An 18,433-nucleotide genomic window follows, 5' to 3' on the forward strand; every position below is an offset into this window, starting at 1 on the left:
ACTGTCACCATCTGTCAGAGACGTACTGTGTCAGTTATGCAAACAGCTAATGAGTTATTAAGAGGGAGTCAAAAGCATATGCAATTTACGAAACCCTTTTTAGTAAAAACTTATTTGTGTAACAGGTTTTATCAAAAACTGAAGGATTTTACCTAAGCTTTTGTACTCCAGACTTGTGGGAAAATGACTATAAAAATCCTCACACAAGAGGTAGTGAGGTAGAAGACGCACTTATCTTTCATAACACGTTTTACAGTTAGTACACAAAAATATTTTTTCAATAGACGTGCTAGAAAATCTGTTTTAAAAAATTACATGGGAATAGAGCTGTTATGCAAGGCATAATGTCCTATTAACATGAATTTATAACAAGTGACCAATCTAGCTAGCACTTTGCCACTGGCTTCCCAAAATAATGGCTTTAAGTGAGTCTTCATGGTTATGGAAAACAATCCTAAACTTCTGAAAAGATTGATTATATCTAAAAAGGTTATGGATTTACAAATATTATCTTTATTTTTCTGTGAACATACTCTAAATTTATACAATATCTGTAAAGATATTAACAGTAATACATTCGAGCTTTGAAACGAAGTCACTTGTAAACCACAGCAAGGCCAGTATATCTTGGGATGATAATACTGCAGTATTGACAGCATCAGTCAAGAAGAAGTTTACCTGAGGATAAAGGATTAAAGCCTAATTCAATATTTTCATAACATGAAGTATGTTACAACAGGGCAAACGCACATTTCCATTCACGCAACTTGCATCTCTTAACACTCTATGCCCTAGAACTGAGCAAACAGTATTCAGTTAAAAATATATACTTTATTGAATGCCATTATTGTACTAGTACCCATTTTCAAGACTCAGTTTAACTAACTGCATTAAAGTCAGTTTCATAAAGATTTTGCACCCTATGAAATGCTGGTGTTTGCAGACCTACCACATAAGCTAGTTAAAACAATTCAAAATACCTCAAGGATATGTATTAACCCAAGCAAAAGTTAAAAAAGCAAGAAGATTCAAGTTCTCTTTTGTGCTCGTGTGTATCTCAAATGGGGTATTTTAAAGTCCTTATAATCTATACATCTTTCACCTTACATACCAGGGATTGGCATTTCCAAATACTAGGCTACCAGTCAATATTTTGTTAAAACTGAGTGCTACTGCAAATTCTTCGGTAAGGCTTAGCCAGGCCTAGAAGTGCTGCATGAACAAAAGTCTTTCTGCTGCTGGCCTAGGTCCAAAACAGCACAGCAAGCCTAGAACAGGCCACAAGCCCAGAACAGGCCACAAGCCCCAACGCCCCAGCAGCTGTGCTGTGTCCCCAGACTGGGAGCAGCGGGGAAAGTGGCGCAGAAACACATCAGTGGGACAGTTCAGGTCCCACTGTGGTTATTGCTCCAAGGGCCTGTGCCAGAGCAAAGTTGATCACACACGTGGTGTTGCAACGGAGCTGATGTGCCATCCTGGGCCTCAGGACAAAGGAAGCACAGCGCACAAACCCGAGAAACAAAAAGCCTGCTCTAAGACCTATGCACCTTCAAGCGAGTGCAACCTGAGTCAGCGTGCAAGCAACTCAGATTTCTCTGCATTGGCTCTCCCTATTACGCAGGTCTCCCCCTTGCTGCCCACGGTGACTCCACCCCCAGCACCTTGGAAAGATAAATGCTGACTACATACAGTGAAAAAGCCATTTGAAAGCGAGACACGTAAAGTCCTTGTGAATAAATTCGTCCAGTTCATCCAAAACAATGTGACAATGTTGTCTGGCAAATTACACATCTTCCTCACAGGTACAGTGAATTCAAGGAAGACACAATATTTTGGCACCGACATACAAGTCACTTGACATAGTCCCTTCAACTTCTGGAGACCTTTCCTCCATGTACTGAGATGCTAGAGCAGCATTTCTCAACCTTCTCCAGCCGTTTTGCACCACAAAGCAAGCAACCAGAAAGAATGTTGTGACACTGAGGGGGGGAAGGGTATTAACACTGAGAAGTCAACAGGTTACTCCACATTTCCTAGAGACACCAGTGCTGATTAAGATGTTATTTACTGGCTCACAGACTGCTGGCCCTGCTCCTGCTGCACGACACTGCGCTGCCCAAAAGAATCCAGTAACAGAATAACTCAGCACAATCTGCTTCACGCTGCACCATCAAGAGCTACAGGAGTAAGTGCAGGAAGAAAGAGAAGAAAATCTTTTATGTGGAGAGAGCGGGGGGCATGAGTGTCACAGCAGCAAATGTAGAGAAAGAGGCTACTCCAAAGGGGTCAGAGCTGCCTGGGAAGCATTCCCTTTCACACTGGCATCAAAAGACAGGTTGAAATACCAGCTGAACAAAGTACTAAGAAAGAAAAAGTAAAAAGGAAAAAACCTGACTCTGCCTGATTTTAAACACTTTCATCAGTGACAGATTCTCTTTTGATAAAATGACCCTCTGAAGAACAGGTTGGAAGAACCTGCAAGGCACAACTTTGAAGTAAGTTTAATTTGTTGGTGTGAAAAACACAGCCTGTCGTTATAGGCTACCACCACGCGGGCGTGAATTTTGCCTCATAAGTGAGCCTCAGCATCTGAAACATTAGTTTTACTGGGATTTTATTTTAACCGTAGTAATTGTTTGGGAGGATGCTTCATTTTTCACTCCAGCTAGCTTCAGCTTGGTACAAGCTCTCCCTGGTCACGCCATCACATGACACCCAAAAGCCTTGAATGAATTTCTTTGTTCAGTTTCTGACTTCATCTTGTAGCAAATTACATTTTAATAAGTCACACAAACAGAATCAGGAGAGAAAGTATAGCAGGTCCTTTCTTCAATGGGAAATACAACTTTATTCAAAGTTAAAATACATGATTTAGTAATGTTTTGTTCTTATTCAGCTTAATTAAAATAACCGAATTGCTCAAGACTATGCAGCAATACATTCCATCGATGTTCAGCTTGTTCAGTCTGTTCATCATTAGGTTCTGTTTTGAAATTTACCGGTGGGTTTTATAACTACAAGTTAAAGCAAATGCTTTCAGATGTGTCTTTTCATAGTGTCTGCTTTGAACTACTTCCTACTATGATTCAGTAGTTAGAATGAAGATAATGGTATCATACACAGGCTTTTCTCTCTACATAATTTAATCCCCAGACTCTGATTTTAAGAGCAAGACCACATAACTTATCAGAATGAGAAAGGACAGAAGTCAACTGAGGAACCTTCTGGAAAGGTGCTGACTACACTCCAGGAGGGGTTAAGACAAGACTCAGGGGTGTTTTTACAGTAGCTGTATAAGCATTTTTAAATACACAAACTTCCTGCCAATTTCCAATATCAGTAGTTGAATAAAACCAGATTATAACTTCAGAAAGAAAAGGATCTAAAGACAGGGTTTGTGGGGGTGTTGGTATTAAAAGTAAGATTTTCAGAAACAACCTGAGAAGTACAATCTGTTCATTTTCAAATATCGGGGGAAAAAAAGAAAAAGAAATAGATCCAAAGGCTGCAGAGGATCAGGATAAAGATGACTTGCAGCTCTAAGACTATGATTCACAGAGGATGACTAGGGTGTAAAACCAAAACAAATCAACAATAAACCACATAGATGCGCATCAAGTGATTGTACACGTGCACATGCATGTGCTCTTACCCAGTGAAACTGCACCTTCTGGGACATGGGAAGATCCTCCTCCACTTCTGGAAAAAAAATATAACTTTTTGAAGTCTGTCACTATAGCCTAACAAACACTGGAACTACAGCCCTGCTGTGGACTGTCAAGTTACTCCACTAGTAAACAGTTTAAAAATTACGGTAACAATGGAGGATCAACCAACAGCTCGCATTTATAGACTTCCAGCCCTACAACCAAAGGATGCCCCAAACCCCAGATTTGCCTATCCAGTCATGTTACTAAAGAACACCTTAAATTTTCCACTTTACAGTGGTGTAAAGAAAAACTTCGGTAAACAAAACCTTCCACAAGCACTTTATGCTTGATTTCTCATGAGAAACTTCTGTGCTCAGGGACCAAACACCATGTATACCAACATACACCTCTTGAAATTTTAGTTTCTTTGAGTCCACTGAAATCTTCCAGGTACAGGTGTCCTGGTTTTGCTAAAAACAAGTTTATCTTTTAGTGAATTTGCCTGTCAGCTAAAGCCTTCATATTAACTGCATTTTCCTGGAGAACCAGACACATGTTTTGGTAAACCTAGCAATGGAATGCAAACCTATTGATAAGCACAGATGGACATCTTGCGAGAGGGGCAACGAGAAGCAAGTGAGCAAGAAACTGACCAACTGTGTATAACATTCCATTCACGTGAATACTTCATATAAAAGTGGGAGATCACGAGGATCTCGTGTGCTTTCCCTTTTGCCTTTTTCCCTTCTGCTTATGGCCGACATTAGGAGAGGACCTTGCTAGTCGTCCCTGCAAACTGAGGCCTAGTGACAGACTGAATCCAGCTCTGATTGGCTGCAGAGTCTAATCCAGGACTTCAGGTGCCGGCTCTGCAGTTGCTGAGACTTTCAAGATTGGTTTTGTATATTTTGTATTATTTTCTCTATTCTTATTAGTAGCATTAGTAAAACATCTTTAATTTTTTCCAAGTCTCTTCACTCTGTCCTTCTTTTCCTCCCAATCGCCTCTCCTTAGTGGAAAGGGGGGAGAAGGAGGGGGAAGTGGGGGCGGGGAGAGGGGGTTAACAATACATCTGCCAGGGTTTTATTGTCACCCCGCAATCTTAACCCTCGACAACAGGAAATAACATTCTTCCAAGAACCAGCAAGACTTAATCAAGGGTCTAATTCTGCAAGAAACCTTTCTCAGTATTTACAGTACACTGATGTACACGTTTTAGACTACTGTGACAGTCTCCTCCAAGTTCACCCAGGCGTAAGAGGCTTAGTGGAAGAGAACCCTAGAAAAAGCAGGAGAGATTTGAGATCTTTTTTGCCAGCAAGGTGTAGAGAAGCAGCACGATTGGCAGGGCCAGCAGCCTGCTTCACGGAGTACCAGCATGGCAGGTTTCCTCTATGAAAAAACGATGCGCCTCTTACACCACAATACCATTTGCAGCCAGCACTGCCTATGGCCCATTAGCTATAAACACAACTTCAGCTGGTGCCCTGAGGACCTGACTTGGCAACCAGGCAGTAACCCATAAAAAACAAGAGTTTTCAAAAGAAATTGCAGAGATTGGAGTTGTTGTTTCCATCTTAAACAATCCACCTTGCAGGTCTTCCCATTTAGCTCCATAGCCAAACTCCTTGGCTATCAGTTTGCCATTACTGGAGGGAACAGTAACTGCAGCTTAAAAACTTCAGACTGACACTAGAAAAATCTTTTCCATTGGAAGAGTGATGCAGCACCCTGAACTTCCACCACAGTTCAGTAACAGCTGTTGAAAGGAGAAGGGAGAAGCCAAATTAAGTGCTCACTTGAAATAACATTTCATTAAAGAATTTTCCAGCAGTATGAAATGTTTATGTATTGGGCACAACATCTCCCATGTTTGCATTGCTATTCCTATGTCTATTTTCCATGCTTCATCTTAGACAAAAACATTTAATCGAACAACGGAGGGGCAAGGGAGAACATTATTTTCCATGAAACAAAACCAGACTCATATTAATAACTAAATCTGTGTTTGCAATCGGATCAGAAACAAGTGTAGCCAAGAGGAGAGACAAAACTGCAGTGAGAAGAGCAGCTTCCCCTTCCAGACACTGCACACTGCAGAAAGCACATCCAGCTGTGCTGCTGGGTTTAACAGCTGCACTGGGCCCCTCCAATGTACTTCGCACTTCACCTCAAAAGCCACCTGTACATCTACCTGCTGTTTAAATGATTCTGCTTAAAGCAGTATTCTGACAAGAATGCCTTTTCCTAACCCAAACTTCATTCAGAGAGACGTGCCTCTTTGATCCCGTTACAGTGCAAACTAAGAAATGCCCAACATTTCTCTGGATTTGAAAATTTCTCATTTGAAACATTAAATTTGGAGGACAACAATGATATCCTGAAAAGAAAGGTAAAGGCAAGCAACAATACATGAGTACTGGCCATGTTTTTTTTATGCTAGTATTTTTGTTGGATCTTTATACAACTAATTTTTATATATAATACCTTTATTTTATGAATTGGTGTTCTTGGCATTAAATTACAAAGCCTGCCTAACTCATCTGACTTAAGGCAGATAACTTTCAACTTCCAAACTCAGCAGATTTAACTGCATTTTAACCAATATCTTCACAACTGAGACCCTGAATTTCAGAACTTAATGTTTGAAGGTTGTGCTAGAGCTATGCTCTCAATCCTCATGAATGTATAAAACAACTCTTTTAAAACTAGTGTTGATGAATGGGTGAAAACAATTTCACTAATGGAATATAGTGTCTTAAATTAAGGAACTCGGAAGGTCCTCTACCTTTTTTGTTCACACCGCTACCTCCCCTTAAATGCACTAAAAGACAACCTTCATAATTTTTTAGTTTGATTTTTGAAAAGCTCATTGTCTCACCAGGGCATCAAGGCTCATTTCCAACTCAGTTCAGAACCTGAAGCTGACCCATGATTTCCCATTTATTTCCCCTTCAGTTAATGAGTAGGAAAACAGTCGTAAGTCATTTATTTATTTGTCCCCCTATACAAATAAAATTATGTGCATGACAACTGTGCTATGTAAAAGAAATTGTCAAACAAATCAGGTTATCACTACTTTTTGCAACTCTGAACTGTAGAATTTAGAAAACAGTCATCTACATTGTCTTTCAACTTCCTCTTCCACACCTTAAATCATAACTGGTACAGTTAGTTGTAAAAATGCGAAGTTTGGTGGCATTCTTTCCATTTACCATCCCACATTTTGGACTGATTTAGTAGCTATTAATTTTCTAAAGAAAAATGTAAAAGTCTACTGCTTCAAAGAGTTCAAGGCTTAACAAGGACACTGAAAGTGTTCCTTAGTTGCAGATATAATTATTTGGGTGTACTGCTTCTAACAGCTAAACAATTATGTTATTTCATTAAACCAAAGGTAACATCATCAACTCTTTCTATACTTAGGAATTAAGAACACACATAAAACTCTGTGTTAAAAACTAAAAGTCTCAAAAGCTTCCAAAGAAAGAACTCACTACTGTTCCAATTCACTGGCTCCTAGTCAAGAACTGTAGCATGAAATCTTTCATGTAATTAGCAAAATAAAAATTAAAAATAATTTAAAAATAGCACGGTGTGATTATGTAACAGCAAAAAGGAGTTTTTAGTAACTGAAAATTATTTTCCTATTAGATGATAAAACATTATGAAGAAAAAAAGATGTAATGGACTTGCAATGAAAAATACTGGTGACCAATTTCCAAGAGGTTTTCTTTACAAATTTACAGACCAGTTTAAAGACTTCTTCCCTACAAGGGAGTATTAACAGTATCCCATACATGGAATACTTAAGATACATACATCCTAAATACTTTAAATATTTTGTCAAAGGGTTCAAGAAACCTTATAGCACAACTCTCGTAAATTTACTCCAAGTAAATTCTTCTGGGGGAGAAATGGAGAAAACATCACACGTTTTAGGACAGAGAATTTTATTAAATGGTTCTAGTGTATTTTACTTCCTGGAGAACACGGCGAAGAGCCCTCTACAATGTCTATTCACAAATACTTTGAGCTGTATTAGAATGTCAGGTCAGTTTTCAGCCCAGATAGTTTCTAAAATTAAAAAAAAAAAAAAATCTGTGCTGAAAACTGAAAAATAAAAATCCCAGCAAAAGAAGGTGAATGATTACAAACACTTCTAATGTATCAGCATTTCTCAAACACAATCCTTTTCTTAAATATCACTCTAATACTGAAACAGCAATAAAAGTATCTCTGTTAAAGAGTCAGGATCTGGAGAGAAAAGGTATTTCATTTAGTAAGCATCTCTTGAATATGATCTTACAACAAATATCTCAATAGCTTTTCATACTGCAGTGCGATTTTCTAGTAAGTAACTCAGAAAAGACTCATTCAAGATGGAGTAAACTGACATGAATTCTTGGTACTATTCTAAAGTAAGCAACCTGACTAAAACAATTATGTGGAAAGCAGCACTTTTAAGAGCCCAAATCAGAAAACAAAGGAAAATAGGTGCTGCTAGTAAAATACTCAGCAGTTAAAGTCAGAAATAACATAGTTCATTCTCAGAAACATCAATTAGAAAAGAATCATGTCAGGATAGGCAACTGTTGCTACACTCATAATTATTTGCACAACATTTTGAAGCAGCAGGAGCAGTGTTCCAGCAAAACACATCATCTGTACAACTCTCAACAGATATAGAAAAGGCCATACACAAAACTATGCTCAGTGGCATTGTTTTATGGATAACAAGGCTTACCACAGCACCTTCTCACTCAATGACGGCACATGTAGTAAGACAGCTACCACATGGAGAAGACTTTGATAAAGTTGGGTTTTTTCCATTCCTGGAAATAAAACATATTGCTAGAAATCAACCAAGTCAATCTGTAGCAAATTATAAATCGCAGAGAATTAGTGGAGGTCCTCTCACTTTATCTTTACAAACTAATCAGACTACGCTGTCATGAGCCACAGCACCCCCAGCATTTGTATACTAACTCCGTAGAATTCCTCCAGGTAAACTGACTAACACAGTTATCATTCCAAAGGGTCAATTTGGATAACGTGACCTCTAAAGTGTTTTAGATCTGATAAATGCAGCATTAACATTTAATTAACATGGTAGTTCTGACTACCTTCCATTTCTCTAAACAATAACTAAAAGAGGTGAGTTTATCATAGGGTACCGATCTGAGTTATGACAGAGCCCTGCTTTGATCACAGGACAAGCCTAATCTGTAGCTGCAATGACTGTCAATGAACTACAACACCTAGTAGCCATTCACTAAAACGGAGTTGCCACTAGTGTATAAAACCACCCCACTGCTTAGTTAGCACCTCCTTGGTGAGTCTGCTGCCCTCCACTCCATTTGACCAGGCAAGGAGAGCACACTCATGGAGCACAGGTGACACCACCCTGCATTGTCTCAGATGCCCTCTCTACAAGCCCCAGTTAGTCCCATAGGTTTCTCCATCCAAATCCTACTTCAGAACAACCCAATTGCTTAGAATGCTCTAAGAATATAAAATGTAAGGGGCATTTACAAAGCACTCTTCAAAATGATTCTCACCTTAGAGTCTATATACTTAACAGACATCCACGATAAAGGAAATAATTTTCTTTCCTGGCTTCCTACAAGGAGCTTCTGTTGATGGCAAATGTGCAAAAGTCAAGAATAAAATGCAAGCATTTCAGGCCAATTAGTTGATTCCTAGTATTTCAACAAAAATATTTTCACAACAGCACAAAGGCCATCTGAAATAATATGAGGCTCTAGCAGGAACTGGTCAGTAGTTTTGAAAAAACAGCCAATGCAGTACCCAGTGTTCAGCCTGGATCAATGGCCAAAACAAAAGAACAAAAACAAGGAATTGTGAAGTAAATTACATACTATGTTGAGGCTATAAAACTAAATATGTAAGTGACCTTGTGTGATAATTGCCTGGAGAACAAGGCACAGAGCTTCAGATTGGAAGTGTAACCAAGACAATTCTTAGAATAAATGTCTAGAAACAAGTGATATTACATAAATTACTCCCAAAACTAAGTCACCTAGTCACAACATGAAAAACAAAATTATTAGTTTGAAGGTGATTGTTTGAAGGGAAGGCCTTCATGGATCTCTACTGTTAAAGTTACCCACTGCTGTTCATCCCCAGGCAACTCCGGTGAGCATGCAAAACGCTCTGCGTGTTTTTTAATGATTTCCTATTGTTCCACAGTCACTAATTAAGTATGTAAAAAAAAGTAATAAAAACCAAGATACTATTTCATAGCTGTTTAAATACCACAACTTTATTGACATATTCCCTTAAAAGTTTATGTTTAACTCTTTTTCTCCTTTTTAAACCCACTGGGGAGGCAGAGCAGCAATTATGCAATGTTCTTTCTTCAAAGGCAAGACGGTTCTGATTGAAACTCGGTTAATGTTCAGCACACTCGAGGCACGTCCCAGGCCAAATACTCACATATAGGTCCCTCACAAGTTTGCAGACAAGTAATTAAATAATTATTCGCCATCCCCAAGCAAATGTAGCTGCTCGATTTATTTAACTTTAGGATGGCCGTGGCAGTGACAGCCCCTCATGGCAATACTAAGGGCCGAGTAACGGCTCTGATTAGTTAGTATAGAGGGTCAAAGCGAAACGCAAGGCTGGACTAAGGCAAAGTGGGTGCCTGACAGTAACCGCCCCCCCCGCTCCCGCCCGGGCCTGCGGCAGCGCCGGCCCGAGCGCCCCGGCTGCGGAGCGCCAGGTAACACGCGCCGGCCGCGCCAACGGTCGCTGCCAACGGTCGCCGCCAAGGGCCCCCTCCCGGCACGTACTGTCACCGCTCGCTTCATCCCCCGAGCTGCTCCGAAACGCCGGGCGCTCCGAACACGAGTAAGTGTTCGCCTCGGCGGCCACAGCCCCCTCCTCCTCCTCACACGGGCTCAGGGGGCTCAACTTCTTCAAGGCGCACCATGGGCACCCGGCCGGGCCTCCGAAGCGGGCGTGAGGCGCCCCGGCACCCCCCTGCGCCTCTGCCCGCACTCACCGCTGCGGCAGCGGGGCGGGACAGACCGCCCGCCCCGAGAGGCCGTGCCACACAGGTGCCGTGCCCGACGCGCAGAAACCCGCTCCTGGGGACGGTGCGGCTCCTGCCGCGCTCCCCTCCAAAACCCTCCTCTGCCTACGGCAGCAGCCCGAGCTCACCTCCGGCTGAGGGTGGGTGGAGTGTCCTCTTTCGCCCAGAAATGACGCCCCTCAGCAGCTCTGCAAGGGCACGGCGCTCCCCGCCCTCCCCAACTCCCGGGTCACACCGTCCCCTCCGCGCCGCTCCCCTTGCTCAGGGACACCGCATCGCCACGGCCTCCCGGTGCCCTGCGGCTTCTTTCTAGGCAGCCCACGGCTCCCTCACCCCCACCGCACCCTCCAGCCCCTCCGCCGGGGGTGATGCAAGGCGCCCGGGGCTTCCTCTTGCGTTAAGGGAGAGAGGAAGGAAAGCAAGCAGGGGCAGAAGGGGGGGCTGAAAAAAGGAGCAAGGTGAAACGACAGCCTCCCTCCTCTTCGCCCACCACCCCACCGCCGGTGCCCGGGCAGGGACCGGGTGCCTGGGCAGGGACCCTCCGCCCGCCCGGGGGCCGAGCGGGCCGCCCCCGCCTCTCGGAAGCGGGGCGCCGGAGCCGGGACCGCCTCACCCTTTCCCCCGACCCCCTCCCGCCGCCCCCGGGGGTATTACCGAGCTCCCTCACCGCTCTCCCTTCAGGGCCGTTTCTCTGCGTCGCTGCCTCTGGTAACGAGCCGAAGCCTGGAGCGAACCGCTGTTCGGGGCTCCACTTGCCGCTCTTTTCCTTCAGCTGAGCGGGCGCGGGGACTGCGCGGCTCCGTCCGGCCCGGCCTGAGGCCCTTGCTCCCGCCGGAGCCCCTCCGCTGCGGCGCCGGGCCCGCCTGTCCCCTCCGCCCAGGCTCTGCTGCACCTGCTGGGGGCTGGGCTGCTCCTGCGGTGCGGGCCGAGAGAGGAGAGGGCACCCTCGCTCCGTCCTCCCTCAACTTCTCATCACTTTCCTCTGCCCCCACTCCGCTCCGTCGCGCTGCCGCCCCGGCACCCCACCGCCCGCCGGCCGCATGCACCAGCGCTGCCGTCGACCCCCGCGGAGGTGCTGCCGCCGGGCCCCTCGGCCAGATGAGGAAAGGCTCCCCTCAGCCCTTCCCCCTCGCTGGCGCGGAGAGCTGCCGTCCTGCTCCCCCAGCACCCTCCCGCCCCATGCACTGCCCCAGCTCCCAGGACAACGCGGAGTTCCCGGCGGGGCAGGTCCCCTGTGCCCGCCTCTGGCGGGTGGGACCGGGGCCGCCCTCCGCCAATCAGTCCGGGTGCGGCGGCGAGGCCGCGGGAGGTATCGCCGGGCCCGCCCGCAGGAGCGGCCAAGGTGCTCGCCCTGTTAGCCTCGGGTCTTCGCGGCTCCTCTCGTGTGTGCCGGCAGCCCAGCACGCTGCCGTGTATGCGCTGAAGCACATGTTGCGAGGCGTGGGGGATCTGCAGGGCACAAGCCGGCACCCCTGCGGGAATCTTGATCTCCGCCTGTCGTAGCCGTGAGGGGTGTCTCGACGGAGCCGTGCCTTAACATCGATTCTCCTTTTCTAGCTTTGTTTAAAAAGAAAACACACAAATGCTCAAAAACTGCTAAGCCTTTGGTTTCCCACCGCTTCATTGGAGCTAAACGCCATTGCCCGATTGATCTTGCCTACTGAACTTACACACGGTCCTTTATTTCCTCCTTCCACAGGGAAAGGTGGTCAGCTCGCTGCCGCTTTGGTCCCTGCTTGGGGAAAGCTGAATAAAGGCATGTAATATTCCTATGTCTCATGTCCTTCATCATCCTGGAAAAGACCTACCAGTGTCATTCCAAGCCATCACCTGAGAAAGTTTAAATAGAAACGGTAATTCAATTAGTTTTGAGAGTGTGGTGGTTTTGGTTTGGTTTGGGGTTTTTTTGTTTGTTTTTGGTTTTTTTTGTTGTTGTTTTTGTTTGTTTGTTTGTTTTGTTGTTGTTTTTTGTTTTTTTTTTTTTCTGTAGTATAATAAAAGTGTAATTTAATAGCTAACAAAGTTCTCTGGAAAAACAAGGTTTGCCCCCTGACTGCTTTAAAACCCATACTTTGCTCCTGCTTGCTTCAAGTTCAAAACATGTTTTATGGACCCACTGAGGTAAATGCTTCTTTCTATAATGAGCTTCAAGGGAAAAGATGCTCCAGACAGGCTTTCTGATTTCACAGAAGATCACGTTACTCCTTTAACAAAAGTGCAGGTATAAGTTTCATTAGACAAAACAAGAAAGTTAATGAAAATCAAATGATAAGTTGAGATGCATGATAAGAAAACTGAACACAAGCTTTAAATTTATCTCCATTCTAGTAAAGGTGGCTTGCAATAGAAAATGAAACATTAGTTTCATTCAAATTAATTCATTTATTTGGGACAAAGAACTTCTTATGATATTCATTATAGAGCCTTTGAAAAGCTCTGCTGTTTCTTACATATAAAATAAATCATTACAGTTTCTCAAATCTCATGCCCAAACTGATATCTAGTTAACAGTAAATTAGCTGTTAGGCTTTAGTAGGTGATACTCAAATCCTACAAGCTAATAGTGGCCTTTGGCTTTGAGGTGCATATTGAGCCTCCAAAAATGAGGTTCTGAAGTTGAATGTCCCAGAATCACGCATACAGAACCACTGATCTGTTGATAGTTTTACTTACTTCCAGGCAAAATAAATTTCAAACTCTAATGCTAATTGAAGGCAATAGGTAATAGTTGAATAAATTCAGCTCCTCTGCATATCTAAACTGGCTTCTTGTTCCAGTGGTAACTGATTTAGTAAAATACAAATATGGCAGAGCCATTCTTAGGTTAACAGTGGGTTTAAGTCTAGATTTGAACCAAGTGAACGTGTTGTTCAGACTTCCCTGAGATATATTGGTATCTCCTGCATGTTTATGAGTATTCTTGTTGTTTCTTTGGTAGCAGCTTTAATAAAGCTGTTCTTGCTGTGGATGTAGCAATGTTGAAAAGTACCAATTAGTGCAATTACCTGGGGAATTTTATTAAAATTACTTGTTTTTTGGTAAAAAATAGTCTTTTCACAGAATGTACTGAAAATGTCTCACAGCGATGGTAGCATTTTGAATTTAATCACTGTGTACTATTTAATACTAACTCAGGAAAGAATGTTACTTCTAGGAGGTTTTTTTAATTCGTCCCACACCTTCTACCTTTACTGACATAAAGTCAGAGTTGCTTGATTTTATCAATGTTCTGCCTTCTCATTTTCCTGTCTTCAGCAGACTGGCACAGGTCAGATAAAATATTGTCTTGAAAATTAATGTGTTCAGAGTTAATGATTTCCTCATAAGATTGTAGATTTATTTGAACATGATGTACTGATCTTTCTTCAGTGCAAGTATTTCAACTCAAAGTACATGATATTGTCCTGTCTTTGCCTGTTCTGGTTACGTACTATTGCAAAATTGTTTTTATTTCAAACTCCAGAGTGCATATAATTTTGTATTTAACAGTTTTGCATTTCTTTCAAGCATGATCTTTTTTTTTTTATTTGAGAGAAGCACTGAAATACAGAGTGTTTTAGAAAGATAGACCCAGTGTGAGAGACTGTTGTCACAATTTTGTCTGTACAGCAGGTAGAGAGAACATAGAGCATAGGCTACTAAAACTTAATAAGTCATTAAACTGTTTGTGAATTTTTGTGTAATTGTAACATGTTGCCATCATGAAATATACTGAAATTGGGTCCATCTTTTTTTAAACACTCTCTATATGGTATCAAATGTTACAATAGTACCCGATCTCAAAGAGGATGTCTTTGAGTCGGAAGAATATCAAGCTTGAATGCTCAATATAATCTCAGTTTACAGAATGTAACACAGAAATTCTGTGCTGCAAAAATTTTGGCATCTTGGATTTCGAAATTGTGATAAGGAAATATGATTAAAATGAAGAAATAAAAAGTCACAAAAGGCTATATATATGAAGTATTTTTAATCTTCATTAAAGTTTTGCAGAGCTAATAAACACTTCAAAAGTGTTTTTGAATAACCGCATATTGTTGTCCAAAGGGGCACTTTCATATTATTTTTCAAGAGTGGAATTTATTTCATTTGCTTTTAAGTTGGACACCGATGTCAGCAAAGTTATTTTTACTAACTGAGGAATAAGAAATGCAACTTGACATGAAATGTTTCTCAGAGGGATTTAGAACTTGACTCTGTTGGATGAAGGCAAGAGTTCAGCAGCTGGAGAGCACTGTTTCCCATTGTGTTTTCTTCCCACTTGAGTTTTCTATCATAGTCATAAGAATACAGAAATATTACACTGTTAATTCCAGATTTATGTCTCTGAATCTGGTTGAGTGGACAATGTATGGAAGTTAAATTGGAGACCATGTCCATTGTGCTGATTTGCGCTGGTCTCTTGGCAAAAGTGAGAACAATTTCCCCAGTGGATTTCTGGATCATGATGATTCATGTACAGTTCTTCAAGTGCACAGTTCTTTCCTAGTGCCGTGATTGTTTTGATTATACATGCCTATACTTTAAGAGTTTCCACCAAGCAAAGTAGAAGTACAACTTCTGTTGTAACTCATCTAAGATACAGCATTAGCTAATTTTGCTTGTTAATTGGTATGCGATAATAAGCAGCCAAACTGATTTATTTAAATAAGTTTTTTTGTTCTATTGCCTTTCCATTTTTCCAGATGGAACTAATCATCTGAAATGTATATTACGTAGTCTAACTGCAGTGCTACCAGACAACCATCTCTCCCAGATGTGCTTGCCATGTCTTGTGACCTTGTTTGCAGATGCCTATAAACACAATAGAGGTGCCTTTGCTGTAGGCAGCTGTTGGCCTTATCTTATATAATTGACACTAACACAAAAGTGACATTTATTCTACCTATATAGGTGGCTCTCACAACTGTATATTACAGCTATGTGGGGTGGTTCCCAACTATATGATCACACTATGTTTTGTTGGCTTGTGGATCTTTTAAGTGTGAAATGGTAATTTCTAGTTAACTGATGTATATCTGGGTAGCAGTAGGTTGTGGGGCTTCTCCATCACTCTTTTACCTAGAGGAGAACCCCATTACGCACCTGCAGTTGTTCTCTCAGTGCAGCCTGTGCATTTACAAAACATAACGTTCCATATCCTTGAAAAGCAATTTTAATGAAGGAAGAAGGACTAATTTATAAACGAGCTTAACTGAGATCTCATCTCATCTCATCTCTTACTATTCTTTGTCTGGAAGTACAATAACTTTCTGCGGATATTTTTGTTCTGAGTGTTTTTTGACCACAGACTCAGAAAACTTTCATGTAGGAAAGTGTTAGAACTATTCATGCCATTTCACTGTACCTTGTTATGAAGGACGTACTGTGCTTAGAGAAGGTACAGAGAAGAGTGCTTACACTGTTTAAGGGGATTGAGCAGCTGCCTTAAAAGTAAAGGCTGAAGAAGCTGGAACTCTTCAGAGTGGAAAGAAAACAGCTGATGGTTGATATGGTCAAGATTTGCAAAACCATGAAGGGAGAAGAGAAGGTAGATACACAGCTGTTACTAGATCCTGTAATCCAAGAACCAGGTGGACTAACTGCAGCAAAAAAGCAGCTGAGCTTGATTTTTTTTATTACCACAGGAAGTTAGGGAGGCAAGCTGTTTCAGCAGGGTCACAAAGGAGAAAGCAGCGTCATAGGCAACAAGTCTATAAAAAAATCTTTAGAGGCACAGGTTTACCCTGTAATTGTCCAAATACAATAATGGAACATCCTGGGTGAGTAATGCAGGAATTGATTATAGAAAGTGGCTGTGCTCTTTCTGCAGGATTTTTTTCCCCTACTGTCAGAAGCTGCATAGTGGCCTAGAGGGGCTTGTTTTGCCTGTGAGGAGAACGTTCAACTAGGGTGCATGCAAACTCATGAATTGGGTCATTTTTTACTAGTTTTGTGCTGATTTAGACAGAGTTCTGTCTATGAGATTGTAGTTGGAACATGGAAAGACTGTTTGTGGTTTTCTTACTGTTAGAAAATGGAGATAAGTGCCTTCTTAGGAAATGTGAGCTCTGGAAGATTAAGTTATGTTCATGTCTTAGCACTTTGAAGTCGTAAGTTAGTACAGATGTTGAGTTGAAATGTCATTAGCAGGCAAGAAGTGCTAAGTATAGTGTAGATATCTGTTGATTGAATAGGGTTTTATATATGTTGCCTACTCTGGTGACTTTTTGTTTATATTTAGTTGTGATTCACTGAAGTCAGTCTAAAACCTGTAGAACTCTCTGTATCATTCTCACATTTTAATACTAGTCTTCTGACATTGCACATTCAGTTGCTTCTTGTGCAATAACCTGTTTTTTGTCATGCTTTTGAAAAGGAAGGTAGATGGATGTTTTTGTCTGTTAAAAAGCTGTTTTAAATTCAATTTTGGAAGAAAAGTCATTAAGTATATTTTTAAAAGTTGCACATGAAAAATCATGCAAAAAGTTTTATTATCATTGTTTGTATCCATAAACTTCTGTCTTCAGTTATACTCTTTAATTCTTTGGGAGTTGAAGTTAGAGCTGAAAATTGAAAAGCTGTTGGCATCATTCAGGTGGATGTTCAAAAGCTGGATGATTGTTATATCTCTGACCAAGCTGGTTCATGTAAACTTAGAAACCATCTGTGTGATTTTAGGCTGATTAAAATACTGGGGTTTTAGTTGCAATTAAAAATGTTATATTATTTACAAATGTAATTTGTAGTTTTGCAGGTTTCTAAACTGTGCTCAAATAATGCTATTTATTCCTCTTAAAAGAAGAGCAACAATTTTATCTCTTAAGCCTGAGGAAAAGTAAACATAACATATATTGGTGATAGTTTTTTGTAATTTTAAAGTATCAAAAGGTGTTCGAAGTCTATTACCCGATGGGGCTTGCTTAATCTGATTAGTTTGTTAAAGAAGCAATTACAAAATGCTACTACAATAAAGGTTTTCTTAGAAGAAATAATAAAAAAAGGTCTTTTAAACAGTTAGCGAAGCTTGGAGCTGGTACTAATTTTATACATAACCAATGCAAGAACCAAGTGATATTCTTTTGGTTCATATTATCTACATATTGTAAAAATACTGAGTTCAAAATCTGACTGCAGAGAGAGTAAATCAATCCAACAAGATGCCTAAATGTACTTGGGCTTTAAATTTCCTTGATAAGTGACTTTAGGAAGTACTGTTTAGGCTTGCAGATACAGTTACAACTTAAATCATACGTGGTGGTAAGCTGCGGTTTGTGTAATTTTCCGGTATAAGCAGAAAAGGTTAGTAGTATATGATCATAAATGAGATAATTAATAATGTTTGGATGCTCTACTAAAACATGTCACTGTTTGGCTGAAAGAAACAAGAGGACAACAAAACAAATGTATTACTCCAGCAGTAGTTTATTGTATTTGGTTCTTGCAACATTTCTCGTTAATAGGAGCACAGTCTTACCACACCTACTAAAAAAACCCCACCAAACCCAAAAAGCTCTGTTCATCTTGTTTGTTCTCCTTACCTCATCTGAAAGGTGAGAGTAATGAATAGAGCTAACACGTAAAGCCTCAATAGGGATCCAAGGAAGTAGTTAATTTACCTGAGATCTAGCTGGTCATTCGATACTGGGATAATTGAGAGGGGTGTGGTATGGTGTGTATATGTGTGTTTTCTGTTTTATAAATGGTTGTGCAGAGTATTCATAGCCTTAATTGTAGAGTGGCAAAA

At 41.4% G+C, this 18,433-nt stretch overlaps 1 protein-coding gene and 1 long non-coding RNA gene across 8 annotated transcripts in view; one reads left to right on the forward strand and one right to left on the reverse strand.

Moving 5' to 3' along the window:
• The window catches only part of UGT8 (UDP glycosyltransferase 8), a 45,103-nt gene extending 33,200 nt beyond the window's left edge, over positions 1–11,903 (reverse strand). The window contains exon 1 of one of the 7 annotated variants that reach the window (XM_065062184.1): positions 11,362–11,903. The gene's annotated coding sequence lies outside the window, so the exon portion shown is untranslated. Of the gene's footprint in view, positions 1–3,652; positions 3,670–8,397; positions 8,486–10,465; positions 10,484–10,677; positions 10,907–11,361 lie in introns of those variants that run through there. The other 6 variants (XM_065062183.1, XM_065062186.1, XM_065062187.1 and 3 more) reach the window with 6 other exon arrangements.
• Positions 11,904–16,122: 4,219 nt separating this feature from the next.
• The window catches only part of LOC110356338 (uncharacterized), a 91,658-nt gene continuing 89,347 nt past the window's right edge, over positions 16,123–18,433 (forward strand). Inside the window, exon 1 of the long non-coding RNA XR_002409511.2 lies at positions 16,123–16,469. This is a non-coding gene — a long non-coding RNA (uncharacterized LOC110356338). The remainder of the gene's footprint in view (positions 16,470–18,433) is intronic.

Source organism: Columba livia, chromosome 4, assembly GCF_036013475.1.
Source record: "Columba livia isolate bColLiv1 breed racing homer chromosome 4, bColLiv1.pat.W.v2, whole genome shotgun sequence".
NCBI lineage: Eukaryota > Metazoa > Chordata > Aves > Columbiformes > Columbidae > Columba > Columba livia.